The sequence below is a fragment of the Echinops telfairi genome, unplaced genomic scaffold (assembly GCF_000313985.2).
Source record: "Echinops telfairi isolate 266 unplaced genomic scaffold, ASM31398v2 ScPeMD7_7424;HRSCAF=8462, whole genome shotgun sequence".
Classification (NCBI taxonomy): Eukaryota; Metazoa; Chordata; class Mammalia; order Afrosoricida; family Tenrecidae; genus Echinops; species Echinops telfairi.
In genome coordinates, this window is record NW_022111324.1 from 9728407 (window position 1) to 9735930 (window position 7524).

The window sequence follows — 7524 nt, forward strand, 5'->3', positions numbered from 1 at the left end:
AATTTAATAGAAGAAAGTATTCTTGCATTGAGGGAGTACTTGAGTGGAGGCCCAATGTCCTTCTGCTACCTTAATACTAAACCTATAAATATAAGACATAATATAAATATATTTGCATATGTACATGTCTTTATCTAGACCTCTATAAATGCCCTTTGCCTCCCAGCTCTTTCCTTTATTTCCCTTGGCTTTCCTACTGTCCCACTATCATGCTCAGTCCCCACCAGGGTTTCAGCAATTCCTCTTTGTTACATTACCCTTGATCATGCCCTACCAGGGCTCCCACACCCACCTCACCACCAATTTGGATCATTTGTTGCTCCCTTGTCCCTGGGTTTGTTAACACCATTTCCTTTCCCCCCTCCTCCACCTCACCCATGTCCCCCCGGAACTGTCGGTCCCATTGTTTTCTCCTCCAGATTGTTCATCCAGCCTATTTTATTTAGACAGAGCTGCAGAGATAATAACTTGCACAAAAACAAGACAGAGCAAAACCAAGCAAAAATATACAACAACAACAACAAACCATTGACAAAGAACAAATTAAAACACAACAAGAAAGAAAAGCTTGTAGTTAGTTCGAGGATCGTTAGCCTTTAGGAGTGTTTTCCATTCCACTCTGTTGGGGCACCACACCCTGGCCCCAAAGTCTGCCTTCAACATTCCCTAGTTCAAGGAATCTTCTGGAAGCATCAGTGTTTCATCGTGCAGTGTTTTCATACATGCACGGTACACATTAGTCTTCAAGGTGCGCTTTAAAGATCCCTTTTACAGTAGATTTACCCAATGCAACACTTTACATGATTTCTTGACTATGACTCTGAGCATTGACTTTTTAATGTTTTCTTAATTTAAAAATTATCTTTCATATCTTAAGATATTTTTGGTACTCTTAATTTCGTAAAACTTTTTAACGGAAGAAGGCCCTCAATGAGACGGATTGACATGGTGACTGCAAAGCACTGGGCTTGTGCGTAAGGACAACTGTGATGATGGTGCCGTCTGCCCTTCACTCCGCCGCACAGAGCGTCACTGTGAGTCACCACCAACTCGATGGCACCTAACAGCAATAATCATTTGTGTATTTGTTCCATTTTGATCAATCTTGAAGAGATTCGTGTACTTTATTTTCTCTTCTTAGAGCCTCTCATTAATAGGTATCTTGCTTCTTATTAACATCTACTCTGAAGTTTATTAGGTTTATTGTTTTCTTCCTTTTACTTTCTTATGATATTTTCTATCATTCTTTTCCTAACCTCTTAAGTGTTTAATTTTAAGACCTTTTTTTAAATGTAATATAAGGATTAGAGCAGTAAGTTTTTATTGCGGTTTTGTTTTGCTGCATAACACAATTGTTGACAGTATTTTTTTTAAATCATTTTATCAGGGGCTTGTACAACTCTTATCACAATCCATACATCCATCCATTGTGTCAAACACATTTGTACATATGTTGCCATCATCATTTTCAAAACATTTTCTTTCTATTTGAGGCCTTGGTATCAGCTCCTCATTTCCCCCTCTCTCCCACACCCTCCCTCCCTCCCTCATGAACCTTTGATAATTTATAAATTATTATGTTTTCATGCCTAACACTGACCGATGTCTCCCTTCACCAATTTTTCTGTTGTCTGCCCCTCTGGGAGAGGATTATTTGTAGATCATTTTGATTGGTTCCCCTTTTCTCTGCCCCCCCTGCAAACAACCCCCCCCCCCCCCCTTATCTCCCACCCCCTGACCCTCCTGGTATCGCTACTCTCATTATTAGTCCTGGAGGGTTTATCTGTCCTAGATTCCCTGTGTTTCCAGCTTTTATCTGTACCATGTATATTCTCTGGTCTAGCCAGATTTGTTAGGTAGAATTCAGGTCATGATAGTGGGGAGTAGGGGGAGAAAGCATTAAAGCAGGTGTGTCAAACTGGCTGCCCCCAAGGTAATTTTTTGTGGTCCATGGTGCTCTGAAATAAAATTAAAATAGAAAAAATTGTTATGAAGAAAATAGCCCTTAGGGGAGATTGAGGGAATACCAGTCACACAGTTCCCTCGTTACATTTTATTTCAGAGCATCATCGGCCACAAAAAATTGCCTCAGGGGCCGCATGTGGCCCATGGGCCGCCAGTTTGACAGCCCTGCATTAAAGAACTAGAGGAAAGTTGTATGTTTCTTCAGTGCTATACTGCACCCTGAGGCTCATCCCTTCCTTGTGACCCTTCTGTAAGAGGAAGTCCAATTGTCTACAGATGGGCTTTGGGTCTCCACTCTGCACTTCCCCTCATTCACATTGATATGACTTCTTGTTCTGGGTCTTTGAGGAGGCCTCTTGGTGCAACACTGAAACATTTGCCTGCTAAACAAAAGTTTGGTGTTTTGAACTCAACCAGAGCCTTCACGAGAGAAAGACTTGGCAGATTTACTGAAAGATTACAGCCAATGAAACCCAATGTGGCAGTTCTACTCTGTCACATAGAGTCACCAAGAGTTGAAAATTGATGGCAAACAACAATATTATTATCATTCAACATTTTGGGGAATGTTTTTACTTACAAGCTATCTAAATGTTTTTAAGATGGTAAGTTTTAAGCATGGCGGGTCTTTGATGATACTCACCTGTATTAATTTATAAAAATAAGAGATAATTGGTCTATAGGACTCAGGCTTTTGAAATGTATGGATACTTGCTTTCTGTCCAACTACACCACCCATTCTTGTACACGTTCCACGTACACCAGCCATGGCTAATTATTGAGTGCCATATTCGTTGTTGTTGTTGTTGTTGTTGTTGTTGTTGTTAGGTGCTATTGGGTCATAGCAACCCTCTGCATGACAGCAGGAACCCCTGCCTGGCCCTGAGCCATGCTCACAATGCACTTGAGCCCGTTGCTGCAGCCACTGTGCCAGTCCACTTCCTTGCAGACCGTCCTCCCCCGCACGCCTCTAGTTTACCAAGCGTGATGTCCTCCAGGAAACGGCGATTCTTTATGTATCTATGAAATAGAACATAATCCAGAAAAAAAACCCTTGGAATTTATTGAATACACTCTTCTAAATACTCTTGTACATGTCATCACATGTAATCTTCCCTATGAGAGTACAAAGCAGGCTTGATTAACTCCATTTTTCACATGAAGAACCTGAGGGTAAAGATTAGCCTGGCTCTACCATTTGCAGAGAATGAAGCACAAATACAGATGGCAGTCCACCTGTCCTGTAACTAAATATTTAGTTATTTACCAAAACATTAATTATTGAACTAAAAGTTAAGTTCAAGATTATAGAGTACTTAACAAAATACATTCTATCCATGACTTCAGCTGTGCGCCTTCATAAAGACCTGGAAGACAGGCTCAAATTCTGAAATTTCTTACTGCTTCAGAGTCTCTCGCAATAAATGTAGAGGCATGAAGCAAGCTGGTCCCCAGCCTGCAGCCCACTCACCTCTTTCCCTCAAGGGCCTTACACACACACACACACACACACACACACACACACACACACACGGACACCGCAGCCTACAGACCCAGCTCTTACCAAACCTGCAGGCCAAGGGGTGCAAGCACTGGGTTCCCCTTCTTCAAGAGGATCTGGAGAAGAGGTTCATGCAAGCTCCGGGAACAAGCTTGGGACAGTTGGAGCTGTGGGGTCTCCAGGGAGAGCCCAGGCTACAGAAGGAGAACGCTTTAGCTGGTGGCCAGAAGCTAAAGGTCAGAGGGAGGCCCTTTCAAAGTCCTGACCAGGAATTTTTCTTGTCCAAGTCTAAGAAAGGTCCTAGTCAGAGGCACAAAGCAACCCTCCTATGAGCGCGATACTAGTATATTGCAAAGACTAGTATACTGATAAGACTTGTATACTAAGAACGTGGGTACAAAGCACAGGTCTTCTGACAACAGGAACAGGTCTCTGTTAATAACTACAAGGAGCCCTGATGGCCCAGGGGACTACTGGTAACTGAAAGGTTGTCACATTGAATCCACCAGTTGTTCCACAGAAGAAAGATGTGGCAGTCAGCTTCCGTAAAGGTCACAACCTTGAAACTCGGGGACAGTTCTACTCTGACCTACAAGCTCGCTCTAAATTGAAAGCAACTTCATGACAAGTGGTTGTTAGTAACTTGAATAAGGGATGATCGTGAAAAGATTAATAGCAATAATACCATTATCACTTACAATAGCTAACACTTACTGAGTGTTTAACTATTTGTCAGTTACTCCTCTAAAATGGTTATGCGAATTAACCTATTTAGTGCATACAACTAGGATTCGAGGCCGGGGCTCTTGGCCACCATGTACTGATGAGGAATGTCAGTAAGTAACCTTGCCAAATCACATCTGGTAAACGGTGACTCTAGAATGTGGCTCGATTGCTCTTAAACTTCAAAGGAATGGGAAGAACACTTTAATTCAGCGTTATCAAGATTTTGAGCTAGAAGAAAGCTTAGATATTATCTAGTCTTGCTACTGTGCAGGAGACTGAGGCTCTGAATTGTTTATAGATGTTTGTGCATGTGAACTGCAGATGAATATACGATTCTGCTGAAGATGAACAATCCGATATCTATAAACTTCGGCTCTTTACCAGTTTGTTAGTACATAGGAAAGAACAAGCAGTGGTTTCTTCTTCTTTTAAAAAAAAATCATCTTGGGGGCTCGTACATCTCTTATCACAATCCATACATTCATTGTGCCAAGCACATTTGCACATTTGTTGCCACCATCATTTTAAAAACATTTTCTTTTTACTTAAGCCCTCGGTATCAGCTCCTCATTTTTCCCTCCCTCTCCCACTCTCCCTTCCTCATGAACCCTCGATAATTTATAAATTGTTATTATTTTTTCATGTCTTACACTGACCGAGGTCTCCCTTCACCCACTTTTCTGTTGTCCACCACCCTGGGAGGGGGTTATATGTAGATCATTGTAATCAGTTTCCCTTTTCTCCCCCTACCTTCTCCTTACCCTCCTGATATTGCTACTCTCATTGTTGGTCCTGGGGGGTTTATCTGTCCTGGATTCCCTGTGTTTCCAGCTCTTATCTGTACCCGTGTACATCTCTGGTCTAGCCGGATTTGTAAGGTAGAATTGGGGTCACGATAGTGGGGGAGAGGGGAAATATTAAAGAACTAGAGGAAAGTTGTATTTCATTGGTGCTGTACTGCACCCTGACTGGCCTGTTTCTTTCTTGGGACCCTTCTGTAAGGGGATGCCCAATTGTCTACCGATGTTTCTAATCTCTAGGCCAAGAAATACCTTTCAATATTTTTATTTATTAATACATATGCACATCTGAATTTTCTTTAGCGTGGAGTAAAATAAAATGCCTCTGCGCCATTTTTTAACTGAGTGCTCCTCATCGTAGAAATGTTTGGGAGGCACTGCTCCTAAAAGAAAATTATCTTTACTATGAAGTTTCTTCTGCCTCGTGGCCACCCTCTGTGTTATAAATAACACTACTCTCTAGGATTTCCTTGGCTGTAATCCACAGAGCTCCAAATCTTTCTTCTGCAGCACTGGATGGGTTCAAACCAGCCCTACAATCTATTGACCTTAACCCCACATGCCATCGAGTCGAAAGCGAGCCTCAGGAAACAGGCGTGGTGAGGGCTTCCTGGGACCTTAGGACAGGACTGGCCAGTCTGCTTCAGGGTATCTGTCAAAAGTGCATTTCTGAAGCTCACTCGGATGGCTTTCATGGAAAACTGCCGAACGATCCAGACCCCCTTCTTTCTGGGATGTTCCCATCCCCAGTCCCTTCCTCTCAACTCCTTGAGCCCACAGCAATGTTGACAACCTCCTTCACCAGATCCTATATTAAGACTACGAGAGGCAGGTTCGTGTACAGGAAATATAACAAAAGAGGGACTTTCCTATGAGACCTTTAAAAAAGGACGATTTGCATAAACCATATTTAACCAGAATATTTGCTTTATGTTTTCCCTTTGTGTGTGCTTTGCTCTCCCGCCTGGCAGTCCCCCTCCCTGTCCCCAGCCCCAACTCGTCGGACACCAACGTCCTCACAATGGTTCATACTGGAACCTTCCTGGCGCCACCCTAATCAGCAAGCCTGCATGGTTACATTTACTCACCGACTCTGCTCCCTGTTTCCGGGTTCTCTCCACTCCAAAACTCGCAGACACTCATCTTCCCAGAAGATGGTGGTGCTCCTGTCCCTTCTTGCTCACGTTTTCCCAGAAGCCACGGGGATACTTCACCAGCAGTGGCCTGAGGTTGAAAGCTCGCTCCATTCCTGGTTCTCTCCTGGGCCAATAAACCCTGGCTGACACCTCCGACTTCAGTGCCTTTGTTTTAGATAAAAAAGACAAAAGAACTCCTTCCGGTTCCTAATTAGACCTCATCCAGAATCTAGCTTTGTCTCTGAATCCTGCTGCTCTTTGCCAAGTGGTCCTTCCTTCCTCTGAGGCCCAGAGCCTCTGAGCTTGCCCCCTCAGTGTCGCCAGGGCAGTTTACATTTCTTATTGGGCTTGCTTGTCTGTCTCCAGACGCTGAATCCAAGAGACGTGGAATTATCTGTTCCTCTGGAACTGGATGTTGTTTGCCAGAGGTCAGTGTGCCTGGGCTGAATTAGTTTCATGTTTTACTGATATTGCACTCAATTAAGATCTCATTTGTGATCTCTGTTCAGATAAAAAAAATTGATCTCCTCAGTGTCGCACACTTCCGACCTGTGGCCCTTACTGCCACCCTTGGCCTCCCTGAGAAAGTTATTTTGCACGTCTCCAAAGCAGACCCCACTCCTTTGTGATGTGATGAAAAATAGATGAGGCTTCAGATCCAAGTCATGCTGGGGAAATGGATTGTTATCCCTCAGCAAAGTTCCAACTGACTGCCAGCGGACTCGTCTTTTCGCTTCCTCTATTCTTCAAAGATCTTCGAAAATGTCCCTTTCCTAGTTTTCCTCGTCTGTGCACATGTCTCATCCAGAGAAGCAAGGCTGTCATAGAAACGGCCCACAAGCCATGACACGGGGCCGGGAAATCGTTTGGAGAAGTAATGAGATCCGTTTTTCTTTCTCAAAGCTGCCAGAGCTTCTTCACGTTGTGCGTTGCACGTCTTGTGTGCCACTCACGTGCAACTGGAGTTGATCGGTGCAGCGCCTGTCCAGCCTCACGTGACAGCCTCCATGCAAGAGCACGTGACAACCTCCATGCAAGAGCACGTGACAGGCTCCATGCAAGAGCTCCTGCCACCAGAAGGCCTGGGCCACGAAGCCCCGTGGAGGCCCCCTCTCACAAGGCACACTCAGGTAGACATAGCAACATAGACTTCTGTGGATGTTTAAGCTCCTTCAGCCACTTTGTGGTTTTAGTAATCATGCCGTGCTACATTCCGTAGAGGACCCAACCAAACGCAAAGTTGCTTTGTGAACTAAACCTTAAACATATGTATTGTTTCACCCACATCATATCAAAACGTTTGAGCTGAAGCAGCCCTGAGAGTAAGGTCTTTCATTTGCATCCAAATAGAAACACAGCTCTCATTTTTCATCACAGGACGTCAGTGCTGCTACCT

The 7524-nt window shown here is 43.8% G+C and overlaps 1 pseudogene; it reads left to right on the plus strand.

Annotated features, from left to right (window-relative positions):
• LOC101648055 overlaps positions 1 to 6641 on the plus strand; it is a 74778-nt pseudogene extending 68137 nt beyond the window's left edge.
• The last annotated feature ends 883 nt before the right edge of the window (positions 6642 to 7524 follow it).